Genomic DNA, 14,160 nt, shown 5'->3' on the forward strand with positions numbered 1-14,160 from the left:
TCTTTACTGAAGGTTTTGGAGACCTCAGTCCAGAGCGCTGTTAACTGGGTTGTCAGAGACCGGCCGGTCCAAAGGCACATCAGAAGTTCTCTTTACAGGTGGGAATCAGTGTCTACCTGCTAGCGGTGGGTGTTGTAGTTCTTCCCTGCTGAGCTCCCAGGATAGTCCTCACAATTGTTTCTGTCTGTCTCTATTGTTCGTTCTCTTCGTCCTCCAGGTGATATGGTAGGACGCACCCGTATGACGGGGTAGGCCTGGAGTTCTTCCGGGACCCTAGAGTCGCCCCTCTCCCACAGCTGCCTCCGTTGTCTGCTTAGGTGTTAAGTGAGACAGCCAACCTGTAATTAGCTGTCCGGCCATGGTTTGCAGTAGTACTTAAAGTCTCTTACTTGCTCGGCGTTCCGGCCACCGACTGTTTGCGCCTCAGAAGGATGTTGCCTCGGTCTAACAGCATGACTCCTTCTGGTCCCAATACTTCTTTACTGTATTCCCGTTGTGCACTGGTTAGTTCTGCTCTGAGGAGTCTGCCAGGATCCCATCCCTGACAGGTCCTCTCACTAGCTCTTCCCAGCTACTTCTCCCTGTCTTCCTGTCCAACCCCCAGTTTTACCAGAGTTGTGAGGAGTGGCCTACTAGATAGGACCACCCCCCCTGGTGGCCGGAGTGTGAAGTGTGGTGTGAGTGTACCTGGTCAGAGAAACTCCTTAGTGCAATCAGACGTACCATAGCTCCCCATAGTGGCGGGGCCACAGTACTGCAACGACCAGGACTCTGGGGCGCTGCACTCCCCCCCGGTTAAATCCAGTACTCCGGGACTGGGAAAACAAGAACAAACATACATGTTAACAGGAAACACACAACATTTTGAAATAGCATAAACAATTAAACATAACAATGCTTCCCTTTACGGGAGGTGAGGACTCTTGAACGTTGCGAAAGTTAGGTCATGCACAGTTTATGACTCTCAGTTCAGTGGTTGAAACAGCGGGGACCCCGGGTAAACAAAGGGGCCCCCCTTTTTGAAAGTTTTTGAGCAATTCACCGTCCATTACTCTAGTGTCCATTTAAAAACCTGTAATAAAAAGATATATATATACAACCATTTACAATTAAATAGCAGCCCTTATTAATACCTCCAAGTTTTGTAGTGGAGGGGGGTTTGATTTTGAGTGCTGCGTGTGGACCTTCGCAGCGCAGGGGTTGCTATTGGCCTAACAGGGCCCGCTATGCTTGCTACCGCTGGTGTAGTGCGCTGTCTTCTAACTACACTTCTAGTGAGTCTGGGTAGCACTGGCAGGTTAGGGCTCTCAGAGCTGCGGTTATCAACAGTGGGTACAGCAGATTCACTGATAGCAGAGGGAGGACTTGCCGGTTCAACGATTGGCAGGGCTTCATCAGGTAAGGCTTGTTGAGGTAGTGGAGCCAGATGATCTGGTACCACCATTGTTTCTGGCGGGTCCGGCTGTTGAAACATTACGACAGGTACCACAACGGCTTGGTTTATCTGAGTCCAGGACTGGGGAAAGTCACCAAGGACAGTATGGAACATTTTCTCCTTTTCTACCGGCGGGGAGATTTCTGGGGCCGTGCCCCTCTCTTTCAACTTATCGGGGCAGACCTTAAGGTGATCCCTGGATACCGCTGTCGAGGTCTCCCCTCTGTCCTTGCTGATGAGACAGACCTTAGTGTTGTCGAAGTCGGATGGCAAGATGGTATACGGTTCCGCTTCCCATTGGTCATCGAGCTTGTGTAACCTCCTCTTTCGTTTAAGCACTTGCTCACCAGGTGACAGGGGAATCGCAGGAGCGTGTTGATTGTAGTCCTTTTCTTGTTTCTGCCTAGCCTGGGCGAGACTTCTCTCTACACACTCCTGTACTTCGCGGTATCTTCGCTGCCTTTCTGTATCCCAATCTGCCTCCGGCGAGGTATCTTCGGGTACTAGGACCCCCATGTCCAGATCAACGGGTAACCGACTAGACCTTCCTCGCATCAGGTACGCTGGAGTACAGTTGGTGGAACTTACTGGGATGTGGTTGTACATATCCACTAGGTCAGGCAACTTTGTCGGCCACAGGTTCCGTTCCTCCACAGGCAAGGTCTTCAATAAATCGATCACTACCTGGTTCATCTTCTCGCACATCCCGTTGGTTTGAGGGTGGTACGGGGTGGTTCTGATCTTCTTACACCCGTACAGCTGGCAGAATTCTTGGAACACTTCTGCTTCAAAGGCAGGTCCCTGGTCGGTCAGTACCTTCTCTGGGTAGCCATGGGGCCTACAAAAGTGCTGCTGGAAGGCCCTGGCGGCAGTCCTGGCCGTTAGATCTTTAACAGGCACAACCACCAAAAACCTGGAGTAGTGGTCCACGATGGTAAGGGCGTAGATATAGCCCGACCGGCTAGGTGTCAGCTTCACATGATCCAGCGCGACCAGTTCAAGCGGCCGTTTGGTGATGATAGGCCGCAGGGGAGCCCGTTGACTGTCACGGTCCTTTCTGCGCAGACTACATGGACCACACTCCCGACACCACTTCTCAATGGTTCTCTTCATGCCAATCCAATAGAACCTCCCTCGGAGTAGCTTCTCCAGCTTCCTCCATCCGAAGTGTCCGGCTCCATCATGGTAGGCTCCCAGAACCATGGGCGCATCTCGCCTTGGCACCACTATCTGCCACACCAATTCATGAGTACGTGGGTCGATGCTCCTCCTGCACAGCTTGCCATCATGGATAAACAGCTTGCTTCTCCCCTTCCACAGCTGTTGGGTTTCTTGTGGATCATCTGGGCCAGGGTGCAACCCAGCCTGCGTCAAGAGCTCCTTCACCTGACGGACCGCGGGGTCACTATCCTGGGTTTCTGCCCATCCGTGGTGGGGCAGGGGATTCAGCGTGGCATCCGGTTGGTTCTTGTGCCTGTTCTTCACATGGTGAGAGTTCTGAGTGGCTTTGGGGCGATGGAAGGCAGGCAGCTCCACCTCTTCAAGTGCCTCCGGGTCTTCTCCCACTTCTGGTAAATTGGGCATTCGGGACAGAGCATCGGCATTGGCATTCTGGTGTCCTGCCCGGTATTTGATGGTGAAATCATAGTTGGACAGCCGGGCCATCCACCGCTGTTCCAAAGCCCCGAGTTTGGCAGTACCCAGATGCGTTAGTGGATTGTTGTCCGTGAAGACGGTGAATTTCGCGGAGGCCAGGTAGTGCTTAAACCTCTCTGTCACTGCCCAGACAAGGGCAAGGAATTCCAGTTTGAAGGAACTGTAGTTGTCAGGGTTCCTTTCCGTGGGACGGAGTTTCCTGCTGGCGTAAGCGATCACTCTTTCCTTGCCTTTCTGGACTTGAGACAGCACGGCTCCTAGTCCCACATTACTGGCATCTGTGTACAGCACAAACGGTTGGTCGTATTCGGGGTAAGCCAGTACCTCTTCTCCCGTCAGTGCCGACTTCAAACAGGTGAAGGATTCCTCCAGCTCTTCGTTCCAATCAAAGGGGGTGTTCCTCCCCTTGGTCTTCTTTGGTTGGCCCACCAACAGGTTTTGCAAGGGTGCGGCCTTCTTGGTGAAGTCCTTAATGAACCTCCGGTAATAGCCTACCAGCCCGAGGAACTGCCGGACTTCGTGGAGGTCACTGGGCTTTGGCCAGTCCTTAATCACTGTGACCTTGTCGGGGTCTGGGGCACTCCTTCAGCGCTCACCACATGGCCCAGGTACTGCACTTTAGGTTTCAGCAGATGACACTTGGACGGTTTCACCTTTAAGCCGAAGTTGGATAGGGCTTCAAACACCTCGGCCAGGTGCTTCAGGTGGTCTTCGTAGGTCTTAGAGAAGACAATGACATCATCCAAATATAGCAGCACGGTTTCAAAGTTCAGGTGTCCCAGGCAGCACTCCATCATCCTCTGGAACGTTCCGGGAGCATTGCACAATCCGAAGGGCATGTAGTTGAACTCACAGAGACCCATTGGCGTCGTGAAGGCCGTCTTCTCTTTGTCCGCCTCCGCTACAGGAACCTGCCAGTACCCACTGGTGAGATCTAAGGTAGAGAAGTAATTAGCAGATTTTAAGGCAGCCAGAGACTCCTCTATCCTAGGCAGTGGGTATGCGTCCTTATGTGTAAGGCGATTCAACTGCCTGTAATCAACACACATCCTCATTGTACCATCTTTCTTTTTAACAAGGACTAACGGAGCTGCCCAGGGGCTACAGCTGTCTCTCACCACCCCAGCCTCCTTCATTTCCCGCAACATGTCCTTGGCACACTGGTAATGAGCTGGGGGTACAGGGCGATATCTCTCTTTTATGGGTCGGTGATCTCCCGTGGGGATGTGATGTTGTATCCCTTTCACCTGCCCAAAATCTGAGGGGTGTTTGCTGAATATCTGCTCGTACTCGTGTACCACCCTGTAGGCCCCCTGTTTTTGATGGGATGGGGTAGAGTCAGTGCCCACATGCAATTCCCGACACCAGTCCTTCGAGGGCTCTGCAGAACCTTTGTTCTCCGCCAAGTTTGACGGGACCAAGGGTTCAGGTGTCTGTATCACATTATTATTGACAGTGAACAATTTGGCGAGCGTGGTATACTTGGTGAGGTGAACCTCTTCCTCCCCACAATTGAGGACACGTACGGGCACTCTCCCCTGACGGACGTCGACCACCCCCCGGGCTGTCAGAACAGTAGGCCTATGGTCTGAATATACGGGTTCTACCAAGGCCTGGTAGTCCTTACCCCTGAGGCCTATGGCTGCTCGACACCATATTAACATTTCACTCTTGGGGGGTATCGCGATGGGGTTTGAATCACTCACAGTGACACGACCAATCTCACCACCAGTCAGCTCTACCTGTTGTCTCTGCATCAGAGCTCTGATTTCCTTCTGCAGGGCACGTTGCTCACTGTGGCCAGCGGTTTCTGCCACCTGTTGCAACAAAACAATCACTTCTGCAAGACAATTTTCTATAACATTAGTACCAAGAGTCATCATGGGATTACATTCTCGACGATCAATATCAACAATCACAATCCCTTGGGCTTTCAATTCCACCCGCCCCACTTTGATGGTGACCTCCTTATACCCCACTTGTGGCAACGGCTGACCATTACTGGCGATTATGGTGAAATCATCGTCAGGGCCACGAGTAATATCAGCGTCCTCCCAATACCGTTTGTAGAGCACGTAAGGTATAGTCGTCACCTGAGAACCGGTGTCCAGCAAAGCATTCAAGGGGATTCCATCAATCACTACAGGGAGAACTGGTCGTCCTCCAATATACTTGGTTCTCCAATGCTGCGGGCCTGACCGTCCTACTCCTGGGGGTTGGCCCTTTGCCCCAGGGGTTGCTCGTTTAAAGGACAGTACCTTGCAAGATGGCCCACCTGGTGACATCGGCGGCAGATGGGTCGTCCGTCCTGATGGAAACGATCGCTGTCCCGGCCTCTGGTCGGTGGGGTCCTCTTCTGTCGCGTCCAGGGAACATCCTCTGGTCCGGAGGCTAGCTGGATCTTTTTCTTGGGGGCCTCCTGTAGGGACTGCACCGTCCGGGCTAGGGCAGCAACGTTCTTGGTCAGCTCCTGCATCTGAAGACGGAGTCCTGCAGGGGAGTCGTCCTCGAAGCTCTGGGCGTCGGCCTCCGCGGCAACTGGGGTATCCGATGCCACCTCCTGGTGGTATGTGAGAGCGGGGCGCCTGGGTGGTATTGCGCGGCTGGGCTGTCGCTCCTGCAATGCCTGGATAGCTTTATCTTTGAACTGCGCAAAAGTCAAGTCTGGATTTTGCATGGCCAGGAAGTGCAATTGGCCCCGCTGGTGACTGCACAGGAGCCCCTCAATGAACCGCTCCTTCAGAAGTTTATCCTCATCCTGCATGCTGCCGGGGTCACTCTGCTTAATGGCCCGCATCGCCTCCTGGAGATTAAGAGCATAGTCCCGTAAGCTATCCTGCGGCCTCTGTTTGCATCCATAAAAAGTCAGTTTAATTTCCGTAGCAGTGCGAGTATCAAAGGTGGCTTTAAGCTTGGCAAAAATCTGTTGTGCAGTTCCTTTATCCTCAGCGGGCCAGGATTTCAATTCTCTCAGAGCCGCCCCAAAGAGTTGGCCGGTTATCATATGAACCTTCTGGGGCTCTGTCAGGGGATAGAACTCGAGCAGGCTGCAGAGCCCTTCCTTAAAGTCAGTGAATGTATGCGACTCCCCAGAGTATCGTGGGAGCCAGGCCGCTCCGGGCAGGTACGGCATAGAGAAGGGCATTATGGCTTTTGTGTTAGCAGCAGTGTCCGACTGACTGCTGGGGGCAGCGGGTTCTGCGGCTACTGGTGGTGGCATTAGGGCCACGGCTTCGCTCGCTGCGGGGACCGGAGCTGCCCCGGCGTCCGCGGCTGCGGCCGCCGCCTCCTCTCCTCCCGACTCGGACATGGCTGTCCCTTCCTCCCACTAACCTGCTGGAGGTCGGAGTTCCTCTTCCGGGATTGGCACCTTACCGCGCTTTCCGTTCCGCGCTTCTTTTGGCTGGTTCTGCCCGCGTAGCTAGGGCTCCTCCCTCCGTGCGCGGCAATGGCGAATTTTGGCGGTAAATGGCACAGCACAGAGTCTTTTCAATAAAGTACAGTCCAAGCACAATAAATCACAGTTCCAAGGCACACATGACCTGATTCTTCAGGCTTAAGTAGATCCTGTTCGTGACGCCAAGTTAGAGCGCCCCCACACCGCCGCAGGGCCGAGGGGTACCCGGAGCCGGGCCTCTGGGTCTCAGTCCTGGGGTTGTCACGGTGGCTAGACCCGGTCCGTGGCCCTGTCTGTGAGTGGGGAACGTCCAGTGCAATAAGTGGTGATAATGGTGCAGTTGTGGGGTGCCGGTCGCGGTAAATAATGAGGACACCAGGTTGCAGTCTCTTTACCTCTTTACTGAAGGTTTTGGAGACCTCAGTCCAGAGCGCTGTTAACTGGGTTGTCAGAGACCGGCTGGTCCAAAGGCACATCAGGAGTTCTCTTTACAGGTGGGAATCAGTGTCTACCTGCTAGCGCTGGGTGTTGTAGTTCTTCCCTGCTGAGCTCCCGGGATAGTCCTCACAACTGTTTCTGTCTGTCTCTGATGTTCGTTCTCTTCGTCCCCCAGGTGATATGGTAGGACGCACCCGTATGACGGGGTAGGCCTGGAGTTCTTCCGGGACCCTAGAGTCGCCCCTCTCCCACAGCTGCCTCCGTTGTCTGCTTAGGTGTTAAGTGAGACAGCCAACCTGTAATTAGCTGTCCGGCCGTGGTTTGCAGTGTACTTAAAGTCTCTTACTTGCTCGGCGTTCCGGCCACCGACTGTTTGCGCCTCAGAAGGATGTTGCCTCGGTCTAACAGCACGACTCCTTCTGGTCCCAATACTTCTTTACTGTATTCCCGTTGTGCACTGGTTAGTTCTGCTCTGAGGAGTCTGCCAGGATCCCATCCCTGACAGGTCCTCTCACTAGCTCTTCCCAGCTACTTCTCCCTGTCTTCCTGTCCAACCCCCAGTTTTACCAGAGTTGTGAGGAGTGGCCTACTAGATAGAACCGCTCCCCCTGGTGGCCGGAGTGTGAAGTGTGGTGTGAGTGTACCTGGTCAGAGAAACTCCTTAGTGCAATCAGACGTACCATAGCTCCCCATAGTGGCGGAGCCACAGTACTGCAACAACCAGGACTCTGGGGCGCTGCACTGACACTCTACTGCACTGAGGCCTCTAATGGGGGAGGCCGGGGTCACATTACAGGAGGACACAGCTGAGCCCGAGAGCTGACACTCTACTGCACTGAGGCCTCTAATAGGGGAGGCCGGGGTCACATTACAGGAGGACACAGCTGAGCCCGAGAGCTGACATTCTACTGCACTGAGGCCTCTAATGGGGGAGGCCGGGGTCACATTACAGGAGGACACAGCTGAGCCTGAGAGCTGACACTCTACTGCACTGAGGCCTCTAATGGGGGAGGCCGGGGTCACATTACAGGAGGACACAGCTGAGCCTGAGAGCTGACACTGTACTGCACTGAGGCCTCTAATGGGGGAGGCCGGGGTCACCTTACAGGAGGACACAGCTGAGCCCAAGAGCTGACACTCTACTGCACTGAGCCCTCTAATGGGGGAGGCCGGGGTCACATTACAGGAGGACACAGCTGAGCACAAGTGCTGACACTCTACTGCACTGAGGCCTCTAATGGGGGAGGCCGGGGTCACATTACAGGGGGTCACAGCTGAGCCTGAGAGCTGACAGTCTACTGCACTGAGGCCTCTAATGGGGGAGGCCGGGGTCACATTACAGGAGGACACAGCTGAGCCTGAGAGCTGACACTCTACTGCACTGAGGCCTCTAATGGAGGAGGCCGGGGTCACATTACAGGAGGACACAGCTGAGCCCGAGAGCTGACACTCTACTGCACTGAGGCCTCTAATGGAGGAGGCCGGGGTCACATTACAGGGAGGACACAGCTGAGCCCGAGAGCTGACACTCTACTGCACTGAGGCCTCTAATGGGGGAGGCCGGGGTCACATTACAGGAGCGACACAGCTGAGCCCAAGAGCTGACACTCTACTGCACTGAGGCCTCTAATGGGGGAGGCCGGGGTCACATTACAGGAGGACACAGCTGAGCCTGAGAGCTGACAGTCTACTGCACTGAGGCCTCTAATGGTGGAGGCCGGGGTCACATTACAGGAGGGACACAGCTGAGCCCCAGAGCTGACACTCTACTGCACTGAGGCCTCTAATGGGGGAGGCCGGGGTCACATTACAGGAGGACACAGCTGAGCCCAAGAGCTGACACTCTACTGCACTGAGGCCTCTAATGGAGGAGGCCGGGGTCACATTACAGGGAGGACACAGCTGAGCCTGAGAGCTGACAGTCTACTGCACTGAGGCCTCTAATGGGGGAGGCCGGGGTCACATTACAGGAGGACACAGCTGAGCCCGAGAGCTGACACTCTACTGCATTGAGGCCTCTAATGGGGGAGGCCGGGGTCACATTACAGGAGGACAAAGCTGAGCCCAAGAGCTGACAATCTACTGCACTGAGGCCTCTAATGGAGGAGGCCGGGGTCACATTACAGGAGGACACAGCTGAGCCCAAGAGCTGACATTCTACTGCACTGAGGCCTCTAATGGGGGAGGCCGGGGTCTCATTACAGGAGGACACAGCTGAGCCTGAGAGCTGACACTGTACTGCACTGAGGCCTCTAATGGGGGAGGCCGGGGTCACATTACAGGAGGACACAGCTGAGCCCAAGAGCTGACACTGTACTGCACTGAGGCCTCTAATGGGGGAGGCCGGGGTCAAATTACAGGAGGACACAGCTGAGCCCAAGAGCTGACACTCTACTGAACTGAGGCCTCTAATGGGGGAGGCCGGGGTCACATTACAGGAGGACACAGCTGAGCACAAGTGCTGACACTCTACTGCACTGAGGCCTCTAATGGGGGAGGCCGGAGTCACATTACAGGAGGACACAGCTGAGCCCGAGAGCTGACACTCTACTGCACTGAGGCCTCTAATAGGGGAGGCCGGGGTCACATTACAGGAGGAAACAGCTGAGCCCGAGAGCTGACATTCTACTGCACTGAGGCCTCTAATGGGGGAGGCCGGGGTCACATTACAGGGGGACACAGCTGAGCCTGAGAGCTGACAGTCTACTGCACTGAGGCCTCTAATGGGGGAGGCCGGGGTCACATTACAGGAGGACACAGCTGAGCCCGAGAGCTGACACTCTACTGCACTGAGGCCTCTAATGGGGGAGGCCGGGGTCTCATTACAGGAGGACACAGCTGAGCCTGAGAGCTGACACTGTACTGCACTGAGGCCTCTAATGGGGGAGGCCGGGGTCACATTACAGGAGGACACAGCTGAGCCCAAGAGCTGACACTGTACTGCACTGAGGCCTCTAATGGGGGAGGCCGGGGTCACATTACAGGAGGACAAAGCTGAGCCCAAGAGCTGACACTGTACTGCACTGAGGCCTCTAATGGGGGAGGCCGGGGTCAAATTACAGGAGGACACAGCTGAGCCCAAGAGCTGACACTCTACTGAACTGAGGCCTCTAATGGGGGAGGCCGGGGTCACATTACAGGAGGACACAGCTGAGCCCAAGAGCTGACACTCTACTGCACTGAGGCCTCTAATGGGGGAGGCCGGGGTCACATTACAGGAGGACACAGCTGAGCCTGAGAGCTGACACTCTACTGTACTGAGGCCTCTAATGGGGGAGGCCGGGGTCACATTACAGGAGTACACAGCTGAGCCTGAGAGCTGACACTCTACTGCACTGAGGCCTCTAATGGGGGAGGCCGGGGTCACATTACAGGGGGACACAGCTGAGCCTGAGAGCTGACAGTCTACTGCACTGAGGCCTCTAATGGGGGAGGCCGGGGTCACATTACAGGAGGACACAGCTGAGCCCGAGAGCTGACACTCTACTGCACTGAGGCCTCTAATGGAGGAGGCCGGGGTCACATTACAGGAGGACACAGCTGAGCCCGAGAGCTGACACTCTACTGCACTGAGGCCTCTAATGGGGGAGGCCGGGGTCACATTACAGGAGGACACAGCTGAGCCCAAGAGCTGACAATCTACTGCACTGAGGCCTCTAATGGAGGAGGCCGGGGTCACATTACAGGAGGACACAGCTGAGCCCGAGAGCTGACACTCTACTGCACTGAGGCCTCTAATGGAGGAGGCCGGGGTCACATTACAGGGAGGACACAGCTGAGCCCGAGAGCTGACAGCCTACTGCACTGAGGCCTCTAATGGGGGAGGCCGGGGTCACATTACAGGAGCGACACAGCTGAGCCCAAGAGCTGACACTCTACTGCACTGAGGCCTCTAATGGGGGAGGCCGGGGTCACATTACAGGAGGACACAGCTGAGCCTGAGAGCTGACAGTCTACTGCACTGAGGCCTCTAATGGTGGAGGCCGGGGTCACATTACAGCAGGGACACAGCTGAGCCCCAGAGCTGACACTCTACTGCACTGAGGCCTCTAATGGGGGAGGCCAGGGTCACATTACAGGAGGACACAGCTGAGCCTGAGAGCTGACACTCTACTGCACTGAGGCCTCTAATGGGGGAGGCCGGGGTCACATTACAGGAGGACACAGCTGAGCCTGAGAGCTGACACTCTACTGCACTGAGGCCTCTAATGGGGGAGGCCGGGGTCACATTACAGGAGGACACAGCTGAGCCCAAGAGCTGACACTCTACTGCACTGAGGCCTCTAATGGGGGAGGCCGGGGTCACATTACAGGAGGACACAGCTGAGCCCAAGAGCTGACACTCTACTGTACTGAGGCCTCTAATAGGGGAGGCCGGGGTCACATTACAGGAGGACACAGCTGAGCCCAAGAGCTGACACTCTACTGCACTGAGGCCTCTAATGGGGGAGGCCGGGGTCACATTACAGGAGGACACAGCTGAGCCTGAGAGCTGACAGTCTACTGCACTGAGGCCTCTAATGGGGGAGGCCGGGGTCACATTACAGGAGGACACAGCTCAGCCCGAGAGCTGACACTCTACTGCACTGAGGCCTCTAATGAGGGAGGCCGGGGTCACATTACAGGAGGACACAGCTGAGCCCAAGAGCTGACACTCTACTGCACTGAGGCCTCTAATGGGGGAGGCCGGGGTCACATTACAGGAGGACACAGTTCAGCCTGAGAGCTGACACTCTACTGCACTGAGGCCTCTAATGGAGGAGGCTGGGGTCACATTACAGGAGGGACACAGCTGAGCCCGAGAGCTGACACTCTACTGCACTGAGGCCTCTAATGGGGGAGGCCGGGGTCACATTACAGGAGGACACAGCTGAGCCCAAGAGCTGACATTCTACTGCACTGAGGCCTCTAATGGGGGAGGCCAAGGTCACATTACAGGAGGACACAGCTGAGCCTGAGAGCTGACACTCTACTGCACTGAGGCCTCTAATGGGGGAGGCCGGGGTCACATTACAGGAGGACACAGCTGAGCCCGAGAGCTGACACTCTACTGCACTGAGGCCTCTAATGGGGGAGGCCGGGGTCACATTACAGGAGGACACAGCTGAGCCCAAGAGCTGACACTTTACTACACTGAGGCCTCTAATGGGGGAGGCCGGGGTCACCTTACAGGAGGATACAGCTGAGCCTGAGAGCTGACACTCTACTGCACTGAGGCCTCTAATGGGGGAGGCCGGGGTCACATTACAGGAGGACACAGCTGAGCCTGAGAGCTGACTCTCTACTGCACTGAGGCCTCTAATGGGGGAGGCCGGGGTCACATTACAGGGGGACACAGCTGAGCCCGAGAGCTGACAGTCTACTGCACTGAGGCCTCTAATGGGGGAGGCCGGGGTCACATTACAGGAGGACACAGCTGAGCCTGAGAGCTGACACTCTACTGTACTGAGGCCTCTAATGGGGGAGGCCGGGGTCACATTACAGGAGGACACAGCTGAGCCCGAGAGCTGACACTCTACTGCACTGAGGCCTCTAATGGGGGAGGCCGGGGTCACATTACAGGAGGACACAGCTGAGCCTGAGCTGACTCTCTACTGCACTGAGGCCTCTAATGGGGGAGGCCGGGGTCACATTACAGGAGGACACAGCTGAGCCTGAGAGCTGACAATCTACTGCACTGAGGCCTCTAATGGAGGAGGCCGGGGTCACATTACAGGAGGACACAGCTGAGCCCGAGAGCTGACACTCTACTGCACTGAGGTCTCTAATGGGGGAGGCCGGGGTCACATTACAGGAGGACACAGCTGAGCCCGAGAGCTGACACTCTACTGCACTGAGGCCTCTAATGGGGGAGGCCGGGGTCACATTACAGGAGGACACAGCTGAGCCTGAGAGCTGACACTCTACTGCACTGAGGCCTCTAATGGGGGAGGCCGGGGTCACATTACAGGAGGACACAGCTGAGCCCAAGAGCTGACACTCTACTGCACTGAGGCCTCTAATGGGGGAGGCCGGGGTCACATTACAGGAGGACACAGCTGAGCCTGAGAGCTGACACTCTACTGCACTGAGGCCTCTAATGGGGGAGGCCGGGGTCACATTACAGGGGGACACAGCTGAGCCCGAGGACTGACACTCTACTGCACTGAGGCCTCTAATGGGGGAGGCCGGGGTCACATTACAGGGGGGACACAGCTGAGCCCGAGAGCTGACACTCTACTGCACTGAGGCCTCTAATGGGGGAGGCCGGGGTCACATTACAGGAGGACACAGCTGAGCCCAAGAGCTGACACTCTACTGCACTGAGGCCTCTAATGGGGGAGGCTGGGGTCACATTACAGGAGGACACAGCTGAGCCCGAGAGCTGACACTCTACTGTACTGAGGCCTCTAATGGGGGAGGCCGGGGTCACATTACAGGAGGACACAGCTGAGCCCGAGAGCTGACAGTCTACTGCACTGAGGCCTCTAATGGGGGAGGCCGGGGTCACATTACAGGAGGACACAGCTGAGCCCGAGAGCTGACACTCTACTGCACTGAGGCTTCTAATGGGGGAGGCCGGGGTCACATTACAGGAGGACACAGCTGAGCCCGAGAGCTGACACTCTACTGCACTGAGGCCTCTAATGGGGGAGGCCGGGGTCACATTACAGGAGGACACAGCTGAGCCCGAGAGCTGACACTCTACTGCACTGAGGCCTCTAATGGGGGAGGCCGGGGTCACATTACAGGGGGACACAGCTGAGCCCAAGAGCTGACACTCTACTGCACTGAGGCCTCTAATGGGGGAGGCCGGGGTCACATTACAGGGGGGACACAGCTGAGCCCAAGAGCTGACACTGTACTGCACTGAGGCCTCTAATGGAGGAGGCCGGGGTCACATTACAGGAGGACACAGCTGAGCCCAAGAGCTGACACTCTACTGCACTGAGGCCTCTAATGGGGGAGGCCGAGGTCACATTACAGGAGGACACAGCTGAGCCCAAGAGCTGACACTCTACTGCACTGAGGCCTCTAATGGAGGAGGCCGGGGTCACATTACAGGGGGACACAGCTGAGCCCAAGAGCTGACACTCTACTGTACTGAGGCCTCTAATGGGGGAGGCCGGGGTCACATTACAGGAGGACACAGCTGAGCCCGAGAGCTGACATTCTACTGCACTGAGGCCTCTAATGGGGGAGGTCTGTAATGGCGGTGGCCGGGGTCACGTTACAGGGAGGGACAGGTACAGGT

This window comes from Ranitomeya variabilis, chromosome 5, assembly GCF_051348905.1.
Source record: "Ranitomeya variabilis isolate aRanVar5 chromosome 5, aRanVar5.hap1, whole genome shotgun sequence".
Classification (NCBI taxonomy): Eukaryota; Metazoa; Chordata; class Amphibia; order Anura; family Dendrobatidae; genus Ranitomeya; species Ranitomeya variabilis.